The sequence below is a fragment of the Hippopotamus amphibius genome, chromosome X (assembly GCF_030028045.1).
Source record: "Hippopotamus amphibius kiboko isolate mHipAmp2 chromosome X, mHipAmp2.hap2, whole genome shotgun sequence".
NCBI lineage: Eukaryota > Metazoa > Chordata > Mammalia > Artiodactyla > Hippopotamidae > Hippopotamus > Hippopotamus amphibius.
The window spans coordinates 2214384-2222327 of NC_080203.1; the positions used below are offsets into that span (position 1 = coordinate 2214384).

The window sequence follows — 7944 nt, forward strand, 5'->3', positions numbered from 1 at the left end:
TGGCCGGTTTTGAACAGAGTGGGGACAAGGTCCACCGTGTATCTTAACAGGGTCCCAGTGCCTCCCACGTTGAGGAGAGGCCGAGGGCGGCCAGGGCAGCAACGGGGAGACGGGCATCCAGGCAAGAGACAAGGGCGGCTTGGACTCCTTGGGGGCCGTGGAGGTGGGGAGAAGGGCGCAGATTCTGCAGGTGTCTCGAACGTGGAGCCACCGGGACTCGCTGATGGATTGGACATGGCCCCGGACCTCCTCAAATCCTCAGCAGCCCTGCAGCGAGTCACCCTTCCTCCCGTCAAGGGCGTCCAGCCCACGCAGGGTCCGGCAGCCCCCCCACCTGCCTCCACGTTCAGGGGACGGCCACCTGCCCCGAGGACAAAGCCACACACCGACTCCACTTCCCAACATTTAATTAGGAAAAAGATTACATGGGCAAAGAAAACCGCATGCAGAAAGAAAAAAGAAAAGCCACAGGGGGGCCGGGGGGGCGGGTGAAGTGGGTTTCCAGGAGCGCGGGCCGGGGCCAGGTTCCTCCAGGGAGTGGGAAGAACAAAGGAGGAAGGCACTGCCGCCTCTGCCCCTCGGGGCGGGTGCAGGACAGGGCAGCGGAGGAGGCGGGGCCCGGGCGCGCAGACCACGCGGAGGAGGTTTGGCGGTAGGGCCCGGAGAAGGAGAGCTGGGGGCCCCCAGGCCCAGCTCAGGCCCTGGCGGGAGCCTGCTTCCAGCTCTCCGGGCGCTCGGAGGCAACAGGGCCCTGGGAGGGGGTGCAGTCCCCGCCCGGGAAGCCCGGGGCGGGGGACTGCTGTGGCGGCCGCAGGGGGACCCCTTGGCAGAGCCACAGTCTGAGGGCGGCTTCCGTGCCTCACCCGCCCCCAGTGCCGCAGGTGCGAGGCCCCCTCCTCGGGATGGCTGGGGCCAGCCAGGGCCAGGGCGAGGGGCCAGGGGCTAGGCCACGGCTGACCACGTTCCAGGGGAGCCGGGAGGAGGGCTCGAGGAGAGCCGAGGGAGGCCGGCAACCTCCGGGGGGCGGGGGGGCCGCGTATGTACAGATGGAGGCGGTGAGGGGAGATAAATTAAATAAATAGGTGCTTGGGGTATAAACAGGAAGGAGGTCGGGGCGATCACGAGCCCCGGGCGCGAGGCCGGGAGGGCGGGGGTATTGCTGATGCCGGGGGTGGGGGCTTGGTCTGGGCACCCCCTCCCCACGCAGGGCCCAAAGCAAGGCACTCATGACGGGGGCCCAGGTGTGCCGGGGGCATCTCGGCCGGGTGACCTCTCCCGTGCCACCCGATCCAGGGCTCAGCCCCGCGACCCAGGCGGGAGACCCCCCCCCCCCGCCCCGGGACGGGGGGACGGCTCGGGACTGAGAAGCCCCCTCCTCACCGGGTCCGCCACCCTTAGCTGTTGCTGGACACGAGGCCGATGATCTGTTCCAGCTTCTGGCGCAGCTTCTGCTTCCGGCAAGAGGCGTCCAGGTCCAGAGCGGTGAGAACCTGGGGGAGCAGGCCCCGAGCTGGGCCCTCGAGGCGGCGGCTCCCCCCGGCCAACGCCCCCCCCCCCTCCCCCCCCCGCTCCCCGCCTCCCGCTCCGCACCCCCTCCCCGGCGAGAGCGCCCCCCTCCCTCGGGCCTCAGCGCCTCCCTCCCCTCCAGGGCCCTGGGCACGTGGGGAGGGGCCCGGCCCCCCTCCTCTGCCGCCTCTGAGCATCCCAGGGCCCCAGGGCCCCAGGGCTCAGGGCTTGGGCCGCGTCTCCCTCCGCAGCTGCCCGCGGGCCCCCTGGTGAGCCCTCCAGGCTCAGGGCTCGCAGGGCCCTGCGGTCCACCCCTTCCATTCCCGACTCCAGCCAGGAATCCGGTCCTGAAGCCCGCGCGTCTGTCTTCCCTGCCCACCTGCTCTGCAGTCACACACCAGGCAGGTGGGCTGTCTGTCTGTTGAGACATTTTTCTCCTGCTTTGCTGTAGCTTTTTGAACAGATTTCAGAAAGTTAATTTAGTCTTTCTCTAGGAAGTCCAATACCTGTGCTTCGTCATGAACATTTTCTGCTAACTTCTTTTCATCCTGTGAATGGGCTGTATTCACTTGTTTCTGTGCATGCCTCTTAATTTTTCATTGAAAGCTGGCCATCTTGAGTATTATAATGTGGTTAATGTGGAAATTGGATTCTTCCCACTCTTCAGGGTTTGTTTTGTTGCTTTCTCTGAGTTGTGGTTGCTGATTGGTTTGGTGAGTTTTCGAAACTGTTTTCCAAAAATTACGTTTTATCATGTGTGCTCTCTGAATTTTCTGTTCTTTCCGCTTTTGGTCAGTTAGTTGGTTTGAGAGAGATTTCCTTAAACACTCAGAGACAAAAAAAAAGAAATAAAGAAAGAAAATGAAGCATAAGCTACTCTCCTGGGCTCTGTCGATTGGCTCTGTGTTGGGGCACTCCTTCAATGCTTAGCCGCAACTCTGCCTTAGCCTTCATTCCTTATGCTTTTCGGAGCCTAAATAACCCCCGGAGGTGAAATGATAGTGTTACGGTATCTATCGTCAGGTCTTTTGTGAGAGTGTATCCAGCCCTGGGCATGCATATGACTTTCTGGATTCCCCATCACAAGCAGGAGCTTTTCAAAGCCAATATTTCCAAAGGTGACCTTCCCCAGTTTTTCCTCCAAGGCCTTTGGTGTGTCTATTGTTTGCCCCGGCTGTAATTTTGTTTTTGCCCCAAGAGGCTGCCGCTTGTTCATTGTTTTCAAGGAACAGGCTCTTAGCTGCTTTTCTGCCCTGAGAGAGTTGAGTTAGGTGAGATAAAGGCCGGTGTCCTGTGTCAGAGAATCCCCAGATAGGTCCAAACAGACAAACCCAGTTCCTTGGGAAAGAAGTCTGCTCTTCTCTTCTCTGGAGCCAAGTATCACACGGGGAACGCAGCCTGCTGCTGTACTGGGGAGGGGTGTGCGGGCAAGGCTAAAATTCAAACACCAGAAAGTTCTCCTGTGTTGAAGTCATCTTTTTCTTCTTTGGTCACTGGGAACATTTGATTATATTCGTGAGCTCTGACAACATTGATGGTGACCATTTTTGCTAAACATCTCATTGTTTCTGTGGAGGGACAGGCCCTTGGAAGTCCAGCTTCTGCTGTTTTTGCGGATGTCACTCTTGGGCTTTCTTTTTAAAGAGGAGAGGAAACCCCGTGCTGAAAAGTAGCACTGGGAGTGAGGAGAGGCCACTGATCGTGCCTCCTGACCCTGAGGTATAGGTACAGGGGTGTGATAAGAAAAGATGTGTACCTTGGAGAGGGCTGCAGAAGGTAGCGTCTGCAGGGTGCAGAGCTGGGCCTTCTTTATGGTGGGAGGTAGAGGGATGCTTTGAGAAGAGACTGATTACAAACGATGAGTTCCAGAGCACCCAGTGAAGGTTGGGGTCTGAGGGGAGGGGTTTGGACGAGGCATTTGGGTTGAGGGAAAGGACGTCCATGCTGTGGTGCTTTGAGATGAGGCTTTGATTCCAGTCTCACTATGGATTTTAAAAATCCAGCAGGAATGTCAGATTTTACAAGTGCCATTGTAGCCTCCAATAGAGATTTATAATATAGTTTTCCTTTCCCACCAATTTGTGTGATTATTTACCTGAATAGATGTCATGGTATCAGTCGTCCTTATGTTCCTACTTGGTGCCTTATCCCTTCAATACTGCTGCACCGGTTTTGAATCTATTGAAGATTTTTGCCTCATTATTCTTCTGTGTGTATGCTGTTGTCACCGGATTTTGGTTTCAGTGTCATGCTGGCTTGAGGCCAGCTTGATTCAGTGGTGAATCAGGCAGATGTCATTCCTTCCCTTGTAAAGTCTTGGCAATTAGGTAGGGGACTCGTGAGTTGAAAACCTGATGAACTGAAAGAATTTTCTCTTAAAATCAACGGGATTAAAAGCACGTGCTTATTTTTAGGTGCAGGTCTGTGAGATCGTTTCCAGTGTCTTCCGGGAGTGTTTGCTTGCTCATCACCTGCCTGTTCTTGAGTCAATATTTTAAAATCAGATTCTTAGTTTTTTAAAATACTTTAGTCAGTTTTTATTTTATTTTTTTAATTAAAAAGTTTTTATTTAGTATTTATTGGCTGTGTTGGGTCTTCATTGATGCACGCAGACTTTCTCTAGTTGTGGCGAGCGGGGGCTACTCTTCGTTGTGGTGCATGGGCTCCTCATTGTCGTGGCTGCTCCTGTTGCGGAGCACGGGCTCTGGCCGCATGGGCTTCAGTAGTTGTGGCACACGGGCTCATCGTTGTGGCTCATGGGCTCAATAGTCGTGGCACACGGTCTCAATAGTTGTGGCTCACGGGCTGAATAGTTGCGGCAAACGGGCTCAATAGTTGTGGCACACGGGCTTACTTGCTCCGCGACACGTGGGATCTTCCTGGAGCAGGGATTGAACCCGTGTCCCCTGCATTGGCAGGTGGATTCTTAACCACTGCGCCACCTAGGAAGCCCCCTTAGTTTCCCAGTTCATCTGGATTTCAGGTTGGTGAGTGTAGATCTGTCTATCTAGTGGCGTCACGCCACACGAGCATTTAGCCTTTGTGGGTTCCATGACATGGACTTGAGAAGGAGAGACAAAGTCACAGGGACATAACTTCTTAGACATGCCCTTATGTGTGACAAGGCCTCGTGAGCCTTGAACCCCTAACTGTGCTTGTGCCCCAAAGCGAGTCCATCACAGACACCGCCTGAAAGCCTCGATAACATCCAAGAGAATAGTCTGGGAAACCGATACATGTTTATCATTGAAAGAAAGGTGGAAGTAAAGATTTCACCCCCCCCCCCAGAGATCACCACTGTTGGTGAGCGTTCTGGTGAACACCATTTCGTGAATCTTTGTGCGAATATATACACGTGAATAGATATGTCTGTGTATACGCCTGTGAAGTAGATCTGTCTAAGGACACTCTCTCTCTCTCTCTCTCTCTCTCTCTCTCTCTCATTCTCACGTGTGCACACAGAGAAAGAATTGTTCCTAGTGGCCATCACCCAGACTCTTACCTGGATAAAACACAAAGGCCCTCAGGGGTCCAACCAGCGGTCTCACCTTGACAACTCAACTGCCCTTGCTGTCTCCAGCCACTCTCCCCAAACCAGGCCTCGCGTTCAGGTCTCTCTGTCTTCTTCTCTGGCCGGTTCTTCTTTCCTCCCAGGGAAGCAGGCGGAGCGCCCGCCCAAGCTGAGTCACAAGGAAAGCCTCAGCTCGCCCCTCCTGCATTCTGTGGCGACCAGACAGCCCCACGACGAGTGAGTCTTGTCGTTGCTGCCCCAGTCTGGAGTTCCTTCCCCAAATGTCACAAGTACGGTTTTAGCCACCGAGGAAGGTTGTGGTGCATGTTACCCCAGACTGCCTCTGGCCTTGTGGACGGATGTGTTTTCAGTGCATATCGACAGAAACCAGAAGCCATGGTGAGAGGCGACCCAACCGTCATCTCGGAATTCCTCCTCCTGGGCCTGTCCGAGGTGCCTGAACATCAGCCCCTCCTCTTCTGTCTGTTCCTGTGCACGTACCTGGTCGCTGTGGTGGGGAACCTGCTCATCGTTCTGGCCATCAGCTCCGTCTCCAGCCTCCACACCCCCGTGTACTGCTTCATAGCCACCCTGTCCCGCGTGGACATCTGCTTCACCTCCGCCATGGTACCAAAGATGCTGCTAAACATCCAAACCCAGAGCCAAGCCATCCCCTATGCAGCATGCCTCACGCAGATGTACTTCCTAATTGTGTTTGCAGAGCTGGACAGTGTCCTCTCGGCAGTGATGGCCTATGACAGAGTTGTAGCCGTCGGTCACCCTCTCCACTCCACCACACCCAGGAGCCCCAAATTCTGCATCACATCTCTGTCTGTGGCTCTGGCGGTCACAAACATCTATCCCTGACCCTCACCCTCCTCGCGAGTAGCCTGTCATTCCGCGCAAGTGTCAGAATCCACCACATCTTCTGCGAGCTGTGCGCCTTGCTGAAGCGCTCCTGCTCAGATATCCGCATCGGCGAGTTGGTGGTTTACAGCGCGGGGGGCGCTGTCTGTCTGTCACTCCCTTCCTCTTTATTTCTGTCTCCTACGTGCGCATTTTCTCAGCCATCCTGAGACTTCGGTCTTCGCAGGGCAAGCTGAAAGCCTTCTCCACTTGCAGTCCCCACCTGGCCGTGGCGTCATTGTTCCACGGGACCCTATTTGGGGCGAACCTGTGACCCTCGTCCTCCTGCGCAGCCGAGGACTCAGTGGCCACGGCGCTGTATGCGGCGGTGGCTCCCATGCTCCGCGCTTTCATTTACAGTCTGAGCAACGAGGACGTGGAGGGGGCCCTGAGGCGCCTCCTGGGCTGGAGAAGGGTCTGGTCCTGGTGACAGCAAGACAAAGATGCCTTTTCTTCTCCTTGCCTTCAGGTGGGAGCGGACCGTCCAGGACACGGATGTGTTCTGCCCAAGTCAGGGGTCCAGCTCGGCCCCGAATCTCTGCTGTCCTCGCGTTCATCTGCTCATTCCGCCACTCCTCCCTGAGCGACTCTCGTGTGTCAGGCCGCGGGGGGACAGCCTGCCTGCGCGAGCACTTAATTTTCCATTCATTCTATATGTCTTTCGAGATGCGCCTCAAACCCTGACGGCCCCGTGAATTCTTACCACGTCACAAGTAATGGAGCGTTCCGTTGTGTGCTGAGCAGGCACTCTTTTGAGTGCGTATGTGTAATGACTCAACGTCCAAAACATCCTGTGATGGAGACGCCATCATATCCCCATTTTCTAGCTGAGGAACGTCATCAGAGAAGTGATGGCATCCTCACCTGCTTGTGGGGGAGTCCCTTCTCAAGAGAACAAAAGCTGCCATGGGCGGCTCCCGTCACCAGGTGGCAGTAGACGCACGGGTTGAGGAAGGAGCCGGGGGCCCCTCAAAGGGCTGCGCGGACCCACCCTGCCGTGTGACACACTTCCCAGACCACAGGCTTACCTGCTGCCTTCACAAAGGACATTCCTCGTGCACGTGAAGAGAATGCATGCACCACCCCCACCACCCGCCCCTTTCTCGGCACGTGCACGTGACAACAGTCACAGCTGTGTGGCTGGGAGCCTTTTCCAGGGATGGATACGATGATGGTCCGTCCCATGTGCTCTGCTACAAGATGGGCTTTTCAGCCTCCTCTTGGGAGGTGGGCTCCGTGTCCCCGACACTTGAATCTGGGCTGGCTTGTGACTATTAATTTCCAAAATTGACTTAAGAAGAGATGAACAATTTTTTTACACTAAAACTAAAGGGAGATTTTGAAAGGTGGCCAAAGATTTAGCCCAAAGAGAAAGAGAAATCAGGTCCGCATTATTTCATCCAGCTTCAAGAAAGGGACACAGTTTGAAGGTATTAGCCTGCTGTGGTCCCCTTTGCCTGGTAAAGCAATAAAGTATTCTTTTCTACTTCAGCCCCCACATAAAAGAAATTCACGAAAGAGAATATTCACCTATACCAAATTATTCTTTAAAATCAATAAGATTAACTTTAGCCTGGAAATGGAAACTCATGGGCATGCACACACCTACACATACAGAAAGAAAAAAAAAATCAAGGACAGAAACCACCTGTTAAAAGAGTATCATAGCACAACTTACTACTCACTCTGCCTTTTTTTCTTAGCCCTTAGCAATTCTTTTAGCTCTTTTTTCTCTACCTCCATGAGGCCAGAGATTTTGTCTGTCCTATTTATGTGACATTAATAGGTGCTCAGTAAATACGGGTTGAGTGAAGGACTGAGAGAATGTAATTACATATAATTCACTGCATTGATAGGTTGATTGATAAGTATCCAAGGGTGTGTATGCAAGGGTGTCTATCTTAACTGGTTTCTTATTGTTAATGTAATTGATGCTCCTTGTAAATTATCAACAACAATGCAATAGAATGGACAAGGAAGTGAACAGAAATTCATGGAAAGAGAAATACAAGTGGTTTTTT

The 7944-nt window shown here is 54.1% G+C and overlaps 1 pseudogene; it reads left to right on the forward strand.

Moving 5' to 3' along the window:
• Positions 1–234: 234 nt before the first annotated feature.
• On the forward strand, positions 235–6921 carry LOC130842227 (olfactory receptor 1D2-like; annotated as a pseudogene).
• The last annotated feature ends 1023 nt before the right edge of the window (positions 6922–7944 follow it).